This window comes from Elephantulus edwardii, unplaced genomic scaffold, assembly GCF_000299155.1.
Source record: "Elephantulus edwardii isolate Elephantulus edwardi_28Jun2011 unplaced genomic scaffold, EleEdw1.0 scaffold00290, whole genome shotgun sequence".
Classification (NCBI taxonomy): domain Eukaryota; kingdom Metazoa; phylum Chordata; class Mammalia; order Macroscelidea; family Macroscelididae; genus Elephantulus; species Elephantulus edwardii.
In genome coordinates this window covers 2311148-2328432 of record NW_006400040.1, presented here as the reverse complement: position 1 = coordinate 2328432, position 17285 = coordinate 2311148, and the positions used below count along the sequence as shown (strand labels likewise).

The 17285-nt window shown below is 40.0% G+C and overlaps 1 protein-coding gene across 1 annotated transcript in view; it reads right to left on the bottom strand.

The window, feature by feature from the left end:
* LOC102870648 (chromosome unknown open reading frame, human C5orf30) overlaps positions 1–13975 on the bottom strand; it is a 27012-nt gene extending 13037 nt beyond the window's left edge. The window contains exons 1-2 of the mRNA XM_006900684.1: positions 13827–13975; positions 5705–5794 (exon numbers count right to left, since the gene is read on the bottom strand). The gene's annotated coding sequence lies outside the window, so the exon portion shown is untranslated. The remainder of the gene's footprint in view (positions 1–5704; positions 5795–13826) is intronic.
* Between the last annotated feature and the right edge of the window lie 3310 nt (positions 13976–17285).

Genomic DNA, 17285 nt, shown 5'->3' with positions numbered 1-17285 from the left:
TGACTGGGATAATTGGGATGGGAGTGTCAGAGACAGTGCGATTGGCACAGGACAGAGCGGAGTTTAGGGCTGTTGTACATAGGGTAGCTATGAGTCGCAGGCGACTCGACGGCACATAACAACAACAACATTATCTAATTATCTAATGGATTTATGGGGGGAAACGTAACTGTTCTGAATGAAAAAACCTAACTTCTGAATGAAAAAAAATTTTTTTCTAAGAAATCTCAGGAATGAAAATGATCCATCTTTTTTAAATTCTGCTATCAACTACAAAAAACTATATGTTCTTATTTTTTATAAGGAGAATGTATTACTTCATATATATAAAAATTTTTAAACTTTTTTTAAAAAATCCACATACTCACCAGAAGTGCTTGTTTGCTTTATTGTCTGCTCACAAATAGGCATGACCAAGAGAAATACAGAATTAAATATGCCTAAAATAGGATGTACTTGATTTTCCACTAGTGTTCCGTGGGTTTTCAAAGTAGATGACTAATTTATCTCACTTCCTAACCTTCAATCTGGGAGCTCTACCAAAACCTTTCCACCATGGGTAACCCTTATGGTATCTGACACACCATTGGCATAACTTTCAGTATCACAGCAAGACCAAGTTATCTCAGTACAGCAAACTGACAGACAAGTGTTGTATCTTTTAGAACAATGTTCTCCCCCAAACACAACAAAGAATCCTACCACTGAACCAACAGGCAACATCAGGATGGATGGAGAGAGACTGAAACTGTCAACAACTTCACCTTACTTAGATCCACAATTAACACCCTTAGTACCAGTGTTGTTGTTGTTGTTGTTGTTGTTATGTGCTGTCGAATCGCTTGTGACTCACAGCGACCCTATGTACAACAGCCCTAAACTCTGCTCTGTCCTGTGCCAATTGCACCATCTCTGACACACCCATCCCCATTACCCCAGTCAATGAATCAATCCATCTAATAGAGGGCCTTCCACTCCTGCGCTGTCCCTCCACCCTCCCAAGCATGATGTCCCTCTCCAAGGACCAGTCTCTCCTTACAACATGTTCAAAGTAGTCAAGCAATAAGGAGATGCATTGCACTGGGAAAATTTGCAGTTAGAGACCTCTCCAAATTAATGAAGAGTAATGATGTCAGTCTGAGTACTAAGGTGCATCTGATGCAGTCCAATCACTTGCTGTGCATCGGAGAGCTAAACAATGAATAAGGATGACAGAAGAAGAATTTACGCTTTTGAGCTATAGTGTTGCAGAAGAGCACTAAACATCCCATGGAAAACAAAAAGAATAAACAAATAAGTCTTGGAGAGGGTGCAGCCAAAGTGCTCTTTGGAGGCAAGAATGATGAGGCTTCACCTCACATACTTTGGTCACGTGCTAGGAGTGACTATATCTTAGAGAGGAACATGATGCTAGAATGGGTTGAGGGTCAGTGAAAAAGAGAAATGAGCTCGACCAGATGAATTGACATAATGACCTGCCACAGCGGGCTCTTTCTACTGTGTCAGAAAGTGTGAGGATGGCAAAAGAGAGAACAGGGTTCAGATCTTTTTTTCATGGAGTCACTATGAGTCATACTTAAATCAATAGCACTTAACAGAAACAACTTGATTTTCCAAAACAGCTAAAAGAAAAAAAAATATTCTGACTTCAACTATTGTATTAATTTCACTTGTAAGAATTAGGCAAACCCTCTCTTCATTTAAAAAAGAAAAGAGAAAAAAACACCTCAAATTAGTTTTCCTGAAAATAAAGGAAGAAAAAAATTGTACTGTAAATACTGCAGAATTTTTAAATTGCTAGAGCTTAGTGAGAACAGCAAGCAAATGTGAATTCCTACTCCAAAAAGACTATTTTAGCTGAGGTGAAAGCAGATAGGTCCAGACTGCAACACTTACAGGGGAATCCACTGCCCAAGGACAAGCCCATTTGAAAGACCTGTATGTACAGATAGCTCTAAACACTCTCCAAGAGGCTAAGCTTCCTTCAGGCACAAACAGAAGCATCTTGAAAATAAAACCTATATATCTTCGCTCCTTCAGCAAGCTCTGAAAATAGCTGATAAGTTTCACAACTGCCATACAAAGCAGAATTATTTTGGCAAAGCATTGAATTCTGGGAATGTTTTTCTTCCTCCCATCAGCCTTATCAAATAAATTCACTCCTAGTAATAAGAAAACTCTTCGATATTCTCAAATGTTTTCAGCAACTTAGAGCAAAGCATCAAATAAAAGAAAATAGATAAGGGAGGAGGATGGGAGTAGCTGTCTTAAGTAGACAGAACAAAAATACCATCATGTCAACAAATCCTTTTTAAGGGAACTCAAACCAAGGCAATTTAGACAGAGCAAATCCTTGTGAAACGATGCCTCCTAAGCATGAATATTATCAGTCTAACGATAGAGTTTTAGAAGCCAAGATCGGGGAGCTCTGGTGGCCTAGTGGCAAGAAGCTGCACTGCAAGCCCAGAGGCGCACGGTTCAAATCCACCAGATGCTCTGCTGGGAAAGGAGGGACAATCTCCTCCTGTACCAGTCAGATCTGATTTGACGGTACACACACACACACTCTAATAAAATAATAATAAAAAAGCCAAGATCATCTCAGACTTCACCTATTTTGACACCCTGCCACCCTCTACTGCATCATAGAAAGAGGACACTGAAAGCAAGGGCTAATACCATGACTACAAGCCACGTCAACAGACTATGTTTCTGTCTCATCTCAACAAACTGAGTGGGCTTTAAGCACTCAGTTCTCAAATACATCTCTACACTGGAGTCATCACAATAAAAAATAGTGATGTCAGTGTTCTGTCCCTACATCCAGGATTCATCTGATCTGGGACGTTGCTTGTTGGTGCTGTGTAACTCTCAAGCTGGAACCAGCCCACAGCTGATAATCCAGCTGATTTCAATGTTGCTTGGGCTTTGGAATTTTTAAAAGATCCCCATTTGATTCTACCATACAAGTATGGGAACTTGTCAGAAAAATTTCACACCTGTAAACTCCCTGCTCTCTTTCTTATCAGTAATTACTGTCATGTGGTAGGTATCATTTTGGGCTGTTTCCAGTACTGCTAACAGACCCTTGGGTTTTCTAATTTTCTTTTCGTTTCTAATCAGTTGTGGGCTAGAAATATCTGTTCATCATACTTGTTAAAACTAGATAGAAATGAAAAGTGAATCTGTGCTGAATGAGGGCAAGGGCTCCCTCATCTACATGCAATTTGATATACACAGGCAGTCCTCTAGATTACAAAGAAGACAGGTTCTCAAGGCAATCTTTAAGTCAAATCTGTAGATAAGAGGTAATGAATTACTTAGCCTTACCTTACCAAGAAAAGGCTCAGAGTCATTTCCATGATAGAATACTACATATGCTGTAAGTGAAGATGATTATGATGAAGAATAAGTAAACTGTTAGTTCAACTGATTCAAGGTAAGGGTAAATTTACATAACATGAAACGGTAAGCACAAGTTGTCTGTAAATCAAACATTCATAGCTCACGGACTTACTGCAGTCATAGAAACTTTGGGAAACATACGCTTATTGAACAACCCAGTAACCCCAACTGTAGACGGTTACGTAGGAGAAATGACACTGAACTGGGAAAGACTAAGTTTTTGTTTATTAAAGTCATACACTTGTGGTATTTCTGTTATACAGCACTAGACAGCTACAACAGTTACTGATCCAGCCACACTGTTTCTTATGTCATAGCCTCTAAAACCACTCTGGTACTCGTAGTTTTCAAACTTCTTATACTCTTTTTCCTCAAAATTAAAGGTTTTATTAAAGTTTCTATTTTTCCAATATTGTCAAATTTAATGGGCTGTATCTACTTAATAAAAACTGAAAGTTTTAGCTTTTCCTCTTCACTCCTTTGAATCATTCTGCTGCTGACTGCTGATTTGGAAATCTGTATTATGAAACTGCTTTTTCAGGGATTATGACCTTTCTAAGCAGTTCAAAGGAGATCTACAAAGATATTGAGCAAGGCGAATGACATATCAAAGCATGAACTCATGCTAATTAATGCAGTTTTCAAAACTCTTACAGAGTCAAAAGATCAGGATTAATCGTTGCCACTTTTAAAGACTGGGACAACTGTTTCAGATAGACACAGAGACCATACAATGAAAGAAGGGCAACAAGATCCCATATATTTAACAGTTTAAATTAATTGTGTGGTAAAAGAAGCATTACACACATTTTTAGGGCACTGCTACAAATACATGTCTAAGTGAAAATGAGGTTCCTTTCAGTCACCTGTTTGCCATTTTTTTTCTTTTTTTTTTAATTTCAATGAACATTTACAGAGATTTTGGATTTCCATTCATTCACTGTTGCACTTTTCTCCCAGCCCACCCCACCCCACCCCCAATTTGCTCTTCTCCTTGAAAAGCAAAAGAAAAACTCCTTCATTAGTATACAATCCACCCCCTGCGTCCCCCTACCCTCATCCCGAGTATACTCCACTCTGAAACCCTCATTCCGAACTCTTATGATAATCATAATGCCCTAAAATATATTACTTTTAAACTGTTCTCTCCTTCATCGGCTTCAAAGCAGTATACCTAATTTATCCAGTTTTTCTCAATCTTACCCCAACCCTGATGTCAGACTCATTCTACAGCAGTAGCACCATACAGTATTTGTCCCTTTGTGACTGAGATATTTCACTCATCATAATGTCCTCCAGGGTCACCCACTTTGAATAGTATTAAATGAGCTCCTTGTTTTTCAGTACAGCGTAGTATTTCATTGCGTGAATATACCACAGCTTCTCTATCCATTCGTCTGTTGAAGGGCACCCGGGTTGTTTCCAACTCCTTGCTATTGTGAACAAAGCCACAATTAACATGGGTGTGCATACACCTGCTTGGATGTCAGTTATGGTCTCTTTGGGAAATATTCCCAGTAGTGGAATTGCTGGGTCAAATGGTATCTCTATTTGCAACTTTTTGGGAAAGTGCCATACCACCTTCCACCAATAGTGAATAAGGGTTCCAGTCTCTCCACAACCTCACCAGCATTTGTTGCTTGCTTACCAGGGTGAGATGGTATCTCATAGTTGTCTTGATTTGCATCTCTCTTAGAGCTAGGGATTTTGAACACTTCTTCATGTGCTTGTTGGCCAACTGAATGTCTTCTTTGGTGAAATGTCTGTTCATATCCTGTGTCCACTTTTCGATTGGATTATTTACCTGTATCTTGTGGTGCTCAAGTATTTTATAAATTCTAGATATAAGCTCCTTATCTGACATGTCATTACCAAATACTTTTTCCCAGTCTGTAGCTTCCCTTTTTACCCTGTTGGAGAAGTTTCTGGATGCGCATAGGGATTTGATTTTTTATGTATGGCAATAGATAGGAGGACATTAATGCATTTACTAAAATGTCACTAAAATTAGAGTAACTACCTCTCACCAGCACCTAGTGAAATGGCTCTATAATATTACCTTTATCATACACAATTTTTTAAAAAAGTAAACTTAGTCAACAAAGAAGGCAAATGAGTCAAATAAAACAACAGCATTTCAGTTGTCAACATTGAAAATTTTGTGATTGCAGCATACCTATCTGCGATAGTACACTAATATTGCACCTTTTTGCTTTATCTTTGTAGTCTTTAAAACGCATGATGGGCATTACATCCACACAACTGGTTAACAAACTGAAAAAGCAAAACTATAACTCACCAGATTAAATCCCAGGAGATGTCAGTGTACAATTTCCAAAGAGTCCAAAGGGAGCACAGGCATAATAAATGTTCTGCTCTACTCCAGGTACTAAATAAGAAATATAAAAATAAACTTTTAATTTTAACAGTAGGAAATCTCTCAAACAATTACATGAGACCTAACTGCAATTCATGATGAAGCTGGCAGGAAGTACTAACTTATATGTGCCATGTGCCACTGAGTCAAATCAACTCTCGATATTAGGAGATAATAACCAAATAACTCAAAAGCTAATTTGAGTTTGCTTAGCTAAAGGAAACAAAAAATATTTTTCATGCTACTTATCTGTATTCTGCTATAAAAATTCTGAACTAAAGCACCTGAATGTAACCAAAAAACGTTTGCAGTTTGGAACTCACCAACAGCTCTGTAGGAAAAAGACAAAGCCGTCTACTTCCATTAAGATTTGGAACCTTGGAAACTTGTCCACAGAGACAGTTCTACTTTGGCCCTTAAGTTTGTTCTGAGTCAGAATCAAAGCAAAGACAGTTGGATAGCAGTCCTATGTTGTGCTCAGTAGCCTATGGAAAATTCACGCAGAGGATGAGGCAGCTGCAAAGGCCTAAATGAACCTTGTCAAGAGCACTGCTTCTTGACCTTTTTAAAAAATGCATACTACCTTCATTCCTCATGATTTCTTATGTGGTTCAAAATGACATGAAGGAGGCGAATGAGCTTTAAATGCTGCAAAGCTTGTAACAGATGTGTCATCTTAAATGATAACAATTCATTTTTGGTATCTACTCATTTTAGCCATAATAGAGCAACAATAAAAATCTTTTCTACAACTGCTATGAAGGAAATATGGAAGGGTCTCCATAAAGACTAGAGAGAGAGAAAGCTATCAAAAGAAAAAGGGGAGGGGGCCACATCTTCATAGTTACTGCACTGCTTAAAGTTTCCAGCACCTCACTGCTTTCCCCTCTTACTTGGGGAGTTAACATGTAAGAGAATCTATCTTTATCTACCTCCCTAGTTAATTGAGCTAATTTGCTAAGACCAAGAAAACTCCCCAAAGTCCTTTTCCACCTGTAAATGACTTCTCAGTTGTTATGTTTCTGTTAACTGCTGTGTTCAAGTCCAGAAAAGGGGATTCAATGGAGCTGACTTGGGTTCATTTTAAGAAAGCAGGTGCTCAGGGTCTGAAAAAATGGCAACAGTTTATAACGTGCTCAAAAAGAACACAAACAGCAAGGGAAAAGGCAGAGAGAGTGTCAGTGGATTTACTTTTTTTGCCAGTGTAGAAGAGCTTTTTTTCAGAGGAAATGGATAATTACTGAATTACTGTTGTTTCCTCAGCTCCTTGAGCAAATTTCAAGAGCTAATGTACCATGAACTGTCATTGTGAGAAGCTAACTTACTATCAACCTTTGGAACTACTTTAGATTTATGTAACAAGACATGCTCCATTTTCATTTCCTTTGTGATACACTCTCTTCAGAGAGGTTATCACGAAATCTAAATTTTAATTAAAACTTGGTTCTACTCCCACCCATGAAGCCTATGGTTTTAACATGAAGTATATGATAATAAAACAAAATGTTTTCTAATGACTTATTAGTGATATATTTTGTTTTTAACCACCTAAATTATTTAAGTAATCACAGTTTAATAAAGAAGGTGATAACACGAAATCAGTATTTCTTGTATTTAGACACCTACAATACTCTAACAACTACAAAGAATTTAGTCTTAACCTTCCCAGGAGGAAAAGATATTTCCATTTCAGGGTATCTGACCAAGTAAACGAAAACCTAATGTCTGACTCCAAAGCCTGCTTACTTTGTTTTATACACAGCATGAAATCTATTTAGTGATAAACTTTTTTGAAGATCCTTTTAACAATATTATTACTCTATAAAAATGCTTATCAGTCAATTTCTGCAAATGGAACACTGACTTGAATGTGTGGGGAGGCACTTTGAAAGCCTTATTACCCTGATTGTGCAATGGTTGGGAGGGGATTTCATTTTATCTTCCAGCTGTAAGTTTATTTCCCATGTAAAAAATGTCAGAATCCTAAAGTATATAGTGGAGAAACTTATATACAATATATAAATGATTGTCTCCTTCTCCAAATGCATGCTTACTTTTTAAAGTATTTTTTAATATTAGAGGCTTTAAGGCAAGATAAAATAGATCAATCAATACTTGCTGGTTATATGGAGGGATATACACCACACACACACTGCTGTTTACTATCAAGTCAGAATCCATCCATAGCTGACTCTCTAGAAAGTTTACAGAGGCAGTAAATCCCACAGGAGGAGACAGCCTATCCTTCTCCTGCTGGTGGATTCAAACAGCCTGCCTTTGGGTTGGCAATGCAACTTCTTACTGCTAGACAACCAGAGTATGTATGTGTGTGTATAAACACACACATATACACATCCCTTAGAGCTCTGGTGACTTAGTGATAGGAAGCTGTGCTGTAATCTCAGAGGAATGTGGTTGGAATGCATCAGCTCCTCAGTAGGAGGATGGATAATTTCCTCCTGTGAGATTTATGGTCTCTGAAAACCCACTGGAGGGTCAGCTGTGGGTTGGTTCCTACTCCGCGGCAAACCAAAACTATATGTGTGTGTGTGTGTATGTATATACATGTATGTATATATGTATATATATATATATATATATGTATGTGTGTGTATATATATATTTCTACTAGGCCACCAGAGCTGCCTATGTATATGCGTGTATGTGTATGTGCTTATATATACATATATATCGCCACTTAATTAGATCCATTTCATTTGGCATTTTCAAAACTGAAACCAAAAAAATCAGGAAGTTGGATCATCAGAAAAGCCTGGATAATATTTAATTAAGCAGAATTTTAAATCATCTAAAATCTTTCACATGACTTGACCATTACTTGCATCAGATATTTGTCAATATCTTCTTTTCAAGCTTTTTATTTTCCCAAACACAAAGAAATAAATCAACTTACACTTCAATGTGGATCAAAGAAGAAGGGAGCCTTATCTACCTCTTATATGAGAGTTAATGTGGAAGTGTAGGAAATGGCAGGTAATTTCATAGTAAACAAAGTGTAGTAACTGATTATCCCTGTTATGCCAGTGCCAAGACAAAAACAGAATGTAAACACCGCGTTCAAGAGAGCCTCACAAGGTGAAACCAAGGTTGTGACTCCTCCCCATTTATGGCATTTTCCACTCATTTTTGACACTTCTTACAGTGTTGTGCACAAGTGAGTGCTATAAGCACATAACTGCCCAGAGGAGGGTAAAAAAGAAAAAAGACAAACATTTATAAGAAGCAAAAAACTAGTGTAAGAATATAGTTTGAGAGACTGCCTATAAACTACTACAAAACTTACGCTAAAGGTTTTGCTCTCATTGCCCTTTAATTTCAATAACTAACAGAGTGTAATACAAAGTCCCCAAAATATATACCTTCCAAATATAACAGCACACATTTTTAGAATACTTTAAAAATCTATAAATCTCAGACACTCTCAATTGATCTGGCCTGGGCTTTAAACACAAAAACATTAATAGATATCTCCAGAACAGTCAGCAAGAGGGAAAAGTTAAATTCTTTCAAGATGGACTAAACACTGCATAGGAACAGACTGAAGAAATAATCAGAGCAAAGTGTGTAGAATATCATGCTTCCATCTATCAGCAGTGGTGTATTCTGCTCTCAAAAATAGAAGGCCCTAAAATATTATCTTTTAAGCAATAAACATTGAAAAAAAAATTAAACATGGTCAAAAGCTGCCAAGCAGGCCTCTGGGGAAAGAAGCTATAGGTGACTAAGCAAAAGACATCCAGTATTGACTGCAAATGAGCTTCTACAAACAGAAGAGTTTGCAAAGATAAACTAGCAAGTGTGTCAAATTTCTCAGGTAAAATGGCAGATTTTATCACAAAGCTGGCTGGCCAGTAAGTCTTAGTTTACAACTAGTGCCTAGGCAAAATTATGGAGTGCACCCTCATTATCACCTTAAACATGTACCAGTTTGGTAATTATAATGTTATCCTGCTCTAAAGTAATATAAGTTATAGAAAGGAAGTAAATTTAAGGGAGGAAAAATAAATCCATACTGTCTGCTTGCATAGGACTTCCCAAAGTGATCTAAGGAGTACTTCTTCACTACTCACTCGGTTTTTTATTAAGATACTCATTCAGTTATTTAACAATGTTTCTTCAAATCTATTCTCTTTCAGCACTGTACAGGAACTGGGGCAAATACAAAGGAGAGGTGAGACCAGGCCAGAAAAGAAAATAGGCAGATTAGAAAATTAACTTATCACATATAACAGAATCAGTTCTAAAGGCTCTAGACCATAGAGTGGCTATCCCCAAAGTAAAAAAGCTCCATAATGTATATGAATAAATGTAGATGTTCAAGCCCACAACACTCTTCTTACATCAATAAATAAATATAAAGCAGCAACAAGGGAAAAGATTAACAAAATCTATCACAAACCATACACTGTTGTTGCTGTTGTTATGTACCGTCGCGTCGCCTGCGACTCACTACAACCCTAAGTTCAACAGCTCTAAATTCTGCCCCATTGTGTGCCAATCTCACTATCTTTGATACACCTACTCTCCATTACCCCAGTGACTGAATCAATCCATCTCATTGAGGGTCTTCCTTTCCTGCGCTGTCCCTCCACCCTCCCAAGCATGACATCCCTCTCCAAGGATCCCTCCTTGCAACATGTCCAAATAATGTCAGATGAAGCTTCAGAATCCTTGCCTCTAAGGGGCAGCCTGGCTTCACTTTCTGATTAATAAATCTGTAAGTAAGTATAAAGAATAGCACATAACCCTTCTGAATCTGGTAAAAAAGTCTAGAGGTAAAGAGATGCATGGCCAATCTAAAAGCAAGAGTTGTTTAAATCCACTAACTACTCTGCACGAGAAAGATGAGCAGTCTCCTCCTGTGCTATTTACAGCCTCTGAAAACCTGCTGGAGGGTCAGCTATGAGTCCGTTCCAACTCAATGGCATACAATGAACCTTAAGAACAGTATGAAAAGCAAGAGCAAATCCAGGCAAAAATGGACACAGTAAGTTAGAAGCCTGGAAAAAAAAAGTTAGAAGCCTAAGTCTAGCTCCCAAAACATAAAGGGAGAAAAAAACTAAAATTAGTAGTATCTCTCAAAGTGGCTGTTTGATGAGAGACCAGTAAAGAAAATGCAATTTGGGGTTGGTTACACATTTCATTCAGACTAATGGAAATATTTTGCAACTATGAATCCCAAAGAGCTCTCTAAAAATGAATAGAAGAATGTCCAAGACATTTTTTAAATTGCGAAATACTGAGCAAAAATAAGTTTTAATTGTGAAAATGCAATACTTACACATACTATAAAGCCCTAAGCTACATCTTTATGTTTATTTTCAAAGTTACTTTCAAATTACCTTACTTTACCATCTGCAACTTAAAAAAAAACCAAAATCATCAGAAGTTTTTGAAGAAAAGCTGCTTGGGTATAACTTTTCTGAGGCCATTCTTAACCTCTACAAACAAACCATTTAACCTCACCTACCTGATATGGCAACCCACACTGAGCACATAGTAAGATAAAAATATGTTTCTCTTTCTAACAATAGTTTTTGATTTTTTTTTTTTTTTTACTTAGCAGGCTCATTAAAGTACAGCATTCATTTTATTCCAATATCTGCTAGTAAAAATTAAAACTAGGTTACCCATTTTTTTTTCCATCAATGTGAAGTCATCCTTCTACTTTTAGGAGAGAAAAAAAAATTCCTTTCACTGAATACGATTGGCAGTAACTTGAACTGCAGAACTACATGTTGGTTTTTTTTTTTTTTCAAGACATTTACTTCTAAGGAAGTATAACCAAAGTGTGACGGGTATACACATGTGGAATTGTATTAACTTTTTAAATGAAAGCATAGAATTGACTACTCATTCTGATAGCCTAAACACAAAATAAGTTATATTTGGATCTAAATACCTAACTTTTTTTCCTGCCCACAGGTTATAAATCTGCAATGACATTTTAAATCTTGTATATAAGGATTCTGTTATCTCCAACACACTAAATAAATTTAAGGGTCAGTGTGGACAACAGCTTTCCAACATATTCATAAATAAAAACACTTAACAAAATAAAAAAATTCACCAAGCATTACAAGCATACCTTAAGGTCAATAAACACCTTTTAACTTTTCACCTAGAACAATTTATCACTAAAGAGTACACGCTAGACACCACTAAGGCTTATTAATTCAAGTTTCATCCTGCCCCTTTTAACGTTTACAATGCTTATCACTATGTAGTGGATTCTGACTCACAGTGACACCATAGGGCGTAACAGATCTGTCTCATAAGCTCTCCAAGGCTGCAAATCTTAACAGAAGCAGACTGCCTCATCTTTCCCCCTATACTGTTCGTTCAAACTGCTGCTGACATTTTGGTTACCTTCTGGGAACTTTAGTAACTGAGTCACAAGGGCATCTAGAAGGCATATCTTGTTATTTAATAAAAAACACTAAGAAATCCGTTAAGTACTCATTGAACATAACTGTGTAAACTCCAAATGTGGCCTTGAATTCACAAGGCCCTAGTTGTTTTGTTTCGTTTTGTTTTGAAGCGCCTGGGAAAATAAACTTTGGGAAGGGGACACATCTATCCACATTACTGCTTATTCCTGGTTTACAGGGTTTTAAGAAAAATAAAATAGCAGCAAAAATAGTAGATGACCTTTTCCCTTTTCTACAGCATGTCAGAATGTTAAAAAAAAAAAAAATTGAAGAGTAGCTCATCCAAGCAAAACAACGAAGTAGTCTGGTAGTGTTAGAATTATAAAGAACTGTTCTTTCACCTAATTTAAACAAGTATGCTACAAAATGCTGCTGCCTCCATTCTTCTTCTCGAATGACTAAAAAGTTCCTAGATCCTGCTTTGCCAGTGCAATGTATAGCCATATACATACAGATTCTTGGCACAACAAAAATCAATAACCCATCCAGGTGCATACTGGCCTGGACGGAGGCGTAGGGGTCCCTAAGGATGCGGACTACTAGCAAGGGGAAAAGGACAGGGCCATCATTCCCTTCGCGTTCCCATTTCTGGCAGAGATTTGCAGATTCCACCACTAGAGAGTCTTTGGCAGCTTCACAATGGGGTCGACTGCTCAAGGTCTGACTGCCTCTCCCCTTCAAAACCTTTTCCCGACCCAAAGACCCGCGACAGGTGGGGCGAGGGAGGCAATGCCCCTGTCGACATCTGCCGCTTTAGCTTGTGGGCCAGCACCCAGTCCGAATTCACGCGAGCGCACACGGTCACGGCTGGGCCGCCCGCCCCCGCCGCACCAGCAGGCACGCGGCAGGCGTGGGCTACTGGTGCTTGGGGGGCCGCGCCCCAAAGACTGCAAGGGGGAGCTTAGAGCATTAGCACGATAAGGTCGCCCGGGCTCGCCTGGCAGCGCTATCTGAAGGAGGCAGTCACGGCTCTCGCCCTGCGGCAGCAACAGGACAGCGGCTTAGCAGGCCCAGGGAAAAGCTACTTCTCAATGGGACCCCAGGCCCAGTGCCTCGCGGTATGGTACGGCGGCCGCGGCAGCGAACGTGCGCGCCAACGCGCTCCGACTTCCGCACCGCGGCACGGCGGGCGAGGCGCTCCGGGTCGCCGCACCTCCCGGGCGAGCGCACGCCGCACGCACACAGAGGCGCACACCCCCGCACACTCACTTACACGCGCTGCACACTCACGGCGTCTCCAGCTCCACCCCTGTGCCAGGGAACCGCAGTTCTCTGCACCTCGCCCGAGCCCCACCCAGCTTACCACACCCTAGCCCCCTGCTTGCGAGCTCGAGGACCACCCCACTGAAGCCGGAGGAGGGTACACTCCAACCGCCCATCCTGGAGGCCAGCCGCCTTCCCCAGCACCGCACAGACACCGCGCGCGCCCGGCCGCGACACGAGGCAGAGAGGAAGGGGCGGCGCCGCAATTTGGGTTCGCACTGGGGATCAGTGACTGGGACAAACCACCCCCCCCCCACCCCGCCCATCACCACCACCTTTGCTGCGTACAAAAGGTTGCAGGATGAAGTCGTCGTTTTCTGGCAACCTACCGATGGCCCAGAGCTCCTCTGCCTCCGCTGTGCCCAAGGCCGCGGAGCCTAGGACGAAGGCGGGAGCGGTGCAGGGTTGCGGCGTTGGGACCCACACCGAGGCCGCCAGCCGACCCAGCGGGGTATCCTCTCTTTTCCCACCGAGCTCGAGCCGGCTATCACCCGGCGTAGTCCCGCCTCTTCTGCCTCCTTCCCGCCCTCCTCCCTTCGGCTGCAGAGGCGCGGCCCTTCAGCGCTGAGCCCGCCTCCCGCGCCCGGTTCAGACACCCAGAGGAAGGGCGGGCCAGAGAAAGGCGCAAAAAGGCCTGAAGAAGTTGAGGGTGTGGGCGGAGATTAGTGCAGAGAAGGAGGGGCCATAACACCCTTCCCCTAGATAGGCCTGCCCTCCCAACTAAAGAGTTTTAACACATAGGCCTTAGAACAGTCTTTCTTCCTTGAGTGGCTTAGGATTTATTTGTGAATTTCCCCTGAAAGAACTGAGCACCAAGCCGACTCAAGACTGTAAGTGCATGGAATTTACACATCTAGGGTCTGTAACTTTTCTCATAATAAGCAAGTTCAAGACCTCACTTCCAGCTAGCTTTCATATCACAGTGATTCTTGAATCCTAATGTTGCATTCTTCTTACAGTCTGACTTTTTCAGATTTTTTAATCAGTCTAGAGACTGAATAAAGATATGAAATGACCTATATCTGTCCTGATTTTCAACTTCCTAAACAGTCTAGAGACTGAATAAATATATGAAATGACCTATATCTGTCCTGATTTTCAACTTCCTAAACAGTCTAGAGACTGAATAAATATATGAAATTATCTATATCTGTCCTGATTTTCAACTTCCTATAAACAGCATGCCGTCGGAAACTGTGGGCTTTGAGAAATGACGATAGTTACAGAAAGGTTTCAGACCTTTTGTTCATAAGGTCGCTATGAATCGTGCTCCGCTCGACGGCAATCAACAACGACAATATCCTCTTATGACAGGATATAATACTAACATACACCTTTCCTGATTTTAATCACACAATTCCTCTTCATCTGTTGGTCTATGTACAGGGTCCGTATTAGCATAATTAAGTACTCTGTAATTCCTATTATTCCCAATGTTATCCGTAAGCTCCCTAAAATAACATAAGGTAGTTTCTTTCCATTTTGTGTAACTTTTCAAGTATCAAAACTATAACGGAATGATATGTATCAGAAGAAAGAAAATAATCTTTTTCTCTCTCTTTTGGCACCAACACTTAAGAGTACACCAAAAGTTATTTCAAATTTTAATGTATTGTTCTGATGGTAACTATCATCAACCACATCCAAACATTGCATATTTACTACTCAGATATTTACTTTCATTCTTCCCTGCCTGGAATCTTATAACCCTTTCAGAAGAATGTCTTGTTCTTACCCTTTGCCCTGAAAGTTTGGTAATGTTCTTAGACCAAGAGCAATAAAATCTGACTTGCCTAGTTTATTAGACTCAAGGCTAGTCCTCTTGAGAGGATATTGTCTCTAAATTGCCTTCTTCCTTGGATAATGCTCCTGGCTCCCATCCTAGCCCTAACTACCCAACCAATAAAAACGTAAGTCCATTTCTAAAGTGTCGCAAAGAACACCTAATAAACCAATGCACCACGCAGTTAATGACTGATAATAACTTAATGTGTGGCCCCATTTGGGGCGTATCTATGCCAGCTAAACTGACAGCCTGAGTGCCGTCTTACTTCAAATCTCTATGAATTATAAGGAGTGTAGCTGAGGGAGATGTGGAGGTGGAGGGTAGTAAAGCAGATGCCCTTTTGATCTATAAAGAAAAGTAATATGCTTATAAAGGATTAGACTCGTATAAAACTTGGGATCTGAAAGATCTTCTGGGCCTAAGAAGTTAGACACTTGATCTTAAATGCCCATTTTATAAGTTACATATTTGCGTCAAGATATGCTTTCCAGAAAATCACTTGAAAATGTCAGTTGTCTGCGAGGGAATATTGTTGTTAAGCACTGTAAAGACAACTACAACTCATTTTGTTGTTATGTGCCATCTAGTTGCCTGCGACTCACAATAACCTTATGTTCATTAGCTGTGAAACCTGTCCTATCTGGAACCAATCTCATCATCTCCAATAGGCTTAATCCTATTTCCCCAGTCACCGAGTCAATCCATCTCATCCTGGGTCTTCCTCTCTTGCACCGTCCCTCCAACCTCCCAAGCATGATGTCCCTCTTGAAAGGCTGGTTCCTTCTGGCCAAGTGCCAAAAGTATGTGAAACAGAACTTCAAAATCCTTGCCTCCAGGGAGCAAACTGGTTTCACCTTCTCCAGGACAGATCTGTTTGTTCTCCTAACAGTCCACACAGTAGGTTCAATACTCTTCTCTAGCACCACAACTCAAAGGCATTGATCCTTCTTCTATCATCCTTAGTTATTGTCCAGCTCTCAGATGCATAACAAGTAATGGCAAAGACCGTGTTCTGGATCAGGCACACCTTAGTCTCCAGACCGACATCCTTGCTCTTCAGCAGTCTAGGATGTTCCTAACAGCAGACTTTCCCAATGTAATTCATCTTTTGATATCCTGATTGCTGCTGCCCAGACTGTTGACTGTGGAAACAAGCAAGCTGAAGTTATCAACAATATCAATCTCTTCTCCATTCAACATGAAGCTACTAATTGGCCCAGTGGTTAGAATCTTTGTTTTCTTGACATTGAACTTCATATTAACTTCATATTGACCTTGTGCAGCAAACACCTCATTTCTTCTTCAGGTTCAGCAAGCAAGGTTGTGTCATCTGCATAATACAGGTTGTTGATGAATTTTTCTTCATTCCTGATGCTGCATTCCTCCTCATAAAGTCTAGCTTCCTAAATGAATTGTTCTGCATGTAGATTGAAAGCATATAGAGATAGGATGCATCCCTGCCCCTGCCATTCCTGATCCTGAGCCATGCAGTGTTTCTCTGCTCTGTTTTCACTATTGCTTCCTGGTCCAAGTATAAGTTTTGCATGAACACAATTAAGTGTTCTCAGATTCTGATTTTTCTCAAGGTTAGACACAATTTGTTGTGATCCACACAGTCAAATGACTTTGTATTGTCAACAAAACACAGATAAACATTCCGCTGGTACTCTCTGCTTTCAGCCAAGATCCATCTAATGTTGGCTATGATGTCCCTAGTGTTACAGTCTCTTCTAAACTCAGCCTGCACATCTGGCAGTTCTCTGCTGATGTACTGTTCCAATTGTTTCTGGATAATCTTCAGCAGGCTCTTGCTTGCGTGTGATAATAGTGATATTGTTCAATAATTTTCACACTCTGTTGGTCACCATTTAGGGGAATGGGAATAAATACTGATCTCTTCAGTTGGCCAGGTAGTTGTCTACCAGATTCCTTGGCATAACCTAGTGAGTGGAATCTAAGGGAGCTTCTGTTTGCTGAAATATGTTCATTGGTTATTCAGTCT